The sequence below is a fragment of the Platalea leucorodia genome (assembly GCF_965183815.1).
Source record: "Platalea leucorodia genome assembly, chromosome: 9".
Classification (NCBI taxonomy): domain Eukaryota; kingdom Metazoa; phylum Chordata; class Aves; order Pelecaniformes; family Threskiornithidae; genus Platalea; species Platalea leucorodia.
In genome coordinates this window covers 43,054,297-43,057,336 of record NC_138831.1, presented here as the reverse complement: position 1 = coordinate 43,057,336, position 3,040 = coordinate 43,054,297, and positions in this window count along the sequence as shown.

Sequence of the window (3,040 nt, the reverse complement as noted above, 5' to 3'; positions counted from 1 at the left end):
AGAGCCAGGCAAGATGAATAATACAAGAGCAGAGATTGAAACAGTGATACATTCTTATTCATTAATTTTAATGTCAGAAGGGACCGTCCTGTGAATACAGGCCCCTTAAACTTCACCCTGTTACCTCTGTATTGAGCCCACTAACTTGTGTTTGCCTAAGCCATGTCTTTCAAAGAAGCCTTCAAGTCTGGATTCAAAGCTACCAAGGGATAGAAACTCCATTGCTTCCCTTGGTACCAGTTCCAATGATCCATCACCCTCTATATAAAATGTGGGCTTTGTTTCCCATTTGGGTTTGCTTGGCATATGGCTCCCAGCTATTAGTTCTTGTGATGACTTTGTGTTAGATCAAAGAGCCCTTTAGCACCAGCAGCTTCTGCTTGAAATGATATTTGTGCACTGCTGTCAACTTCTCAGCCTTTTTTTGTGTGTTGTTGTTACAATAATGAAATTCAGACTTCCTAGTCTCCCCCCATAAGGCATTTCCTCCAGCCCTGAGATCCTTGCTAGGGGATATATTCTGCACCACCTTTTTCCGATATCCTTATGCCAACCCAGAGGTGCACACAGTATTCCCGTTGCTTACCACTGATGCACAGAAAGGTGTTCCCGTTCGGTTTTATGTCAGATGATGGCAGTAGCTCTCCTGAGTGACTCTTTCTAGGACACAACATCCCATTGTCAGGCATATTCTGCATCCCTTGTATAATTTTGTATTTGATTCTATTAAGATATAGTCTGTTTGGAAACACTTTGAGTCTAATACTGACCCCTGTAGACACCCATTAGAAATACCTCCTTCAACATCAGTGTCCCTCAGATGGCTCCTTTTAGAGACCTGCCAGCTAGGCTTTTGCTAAGCCATTTTAATGTATGTACTACTGACATTATGTATCTTCATATCATGGAACCCTGTGAAAGTCAAACCTTATCAAAATCTAATTACATTATGTTACAACCATGCAGGCAGCTTTATCAGACAAACTTAGAATCATGCCAACTAATAAAATCAAGTTTGGAAGCACCTGTTTTATATACAAGTGCCTCAACTAAGATTAATATTATGCCTGTTCTTCAGTGCTTAATAAATTGAAGTCTGTATCAGATTTTCCATTATTTTGCCTAGAATTTATGTCAATCAAACTAGCGTGTATTTATGAGGCTCATCGTTGTATATCTTGGCTGATTATTGGCACAGTGCTTTGGTATTTGGGACCTGCCCCAGTGTTCCAGTGCAGATTATAAATGAACATCAGTGGGCCAGCAATTTACTCAGCCAGCTCTTTAAGGACTCTTGGGTACGGCTGTTTAGCCAAGCTGATTTTAGACTGTTTATCCATAGCAGATGGTGTTTCCAGTTCTCCTTGCTTACTGATGAGCAGAAGGCACTTCATTGCCCCCCACAGCCCATCCTATGGGCACGTTCCCCTGCCATCCTCCAGGTACTGACTGCCAAATGCTTTGACCGCTTCTGCAGCATGGCAGTTGACTTGGTCCTGGCCATCAGTAGAGGGAAATGGTGAAGTCAACTGCAATGCTGCAGAAGAGGTTCATAATACATTGTTTATGCAGATACCATTCTTAATGGGAGAGACACCCAGACAGACACACAACTCCATGGTTTCTCCCTGAGGTAGGCACTTACCTGAAATTTTATTCCCAGGCCCAGCAGAAATTGAAATATGTCCATGTGATCTTGTTCAGCCCTACAGCTGCAAACTCAAGCCTCTGTGCTTCTCTGCCAATGTGTTCCAGCCCTGTTCTGTCCCATTTTCTGCCAGTATAGCTGTCTCTATTAACTAAAGATTTCACAAGGATAAGATTTAGTGATGTGTCAGGTTGAAATGAATGAGTGCTTGGAGGTCAACTCTTTCATAAGTGAAACGCTAATGCTGGACTGTACAGCATGAGGTTTATTTTTGGCCTTTTCTTGTGCCAGTGAGGATATTTACTGGACTTTTCTGCAAGGTCAATAGGAGTATACTCAGAATGTTCCCTGTCCGCTGAAGTCAGCTGGGATCTTTCTAGATCACAAGAGTTAAACAGTCGATATTTGGACAGGTGACCTCAAAAAAACCACCAGTGATTCAGTAGGTGTGGTCCTTCCTTCTGAGTCAGTGCTGAAATGTGACGCCAAATGATGGTGTGTTACTGGAGGACATGGTTTTTATTTGAAATATTAAAACCAACTAACTTGAGCATTTATGGCTATTTAAAATCCCATTATATTATACTGGATGATAATCCAGTTAGGATTAATTTAGTCAGCCTCCCTATTGCTTCTGCCATTCAATGTCAGGAGGATGCTCCTTTCCTTTCCTAAAGCTTTCAGAAGTAGCAGGTTGCTCTGACTAATTGAGGGATCCCAAGAGGATATTTTTAGGCTGGAGTTAAGATGCCCAGAATTGTATCCTGTGGATTTCCTGTATCAGTTCAGGATCCATTTGCAGTTAAGGCTGTGAATGCTGTCAGTGCAAGAGTATTGGACCAAAGCATTGTAACCTTTGGCTTTTCCACCATATAGAAGGCAGATTTCCCTTCAGAGCATTTTAAGGTATGCAGAATGCATCCAACCACCTGGCCTGAGAGCCGGTGCTGGCTTGGATGGAGGATGCTGGTGAGGAGTAGCTCCTGTTCTGAGGCAAAGGCTTAGTGGACGTGATGGTCCCTCTTGAGTAAATATATAATAAGTGTGAAGATCTGTTGGAAAATTGTCTTTCTGCTCCACAGGGAAGATTGAATCACGAGAGAGAGAATAGGAGAGCAATCTAATAAGTGATATATAATAACACTTCAGTCTGTTGTACATAGCAGAGCATCTTATTTATTTGTCTCACAGACTCATTTCCTGAAGCAAGAGGCACTTTGAGACAGCGTCCTTCCCCAAGGACCGGCTTTCACTGCCAGCCACATGTAGGAGGCTTAAGGGGCAACTGAAAGCATTGCACTGCCCCGCAGCAGCATCCGCAGCACTCGGCTCCCTATGAACATACAGCTGTCATAAATCCTTTCTCCCTGTGTTGTTTCTTGCAGGTAAACT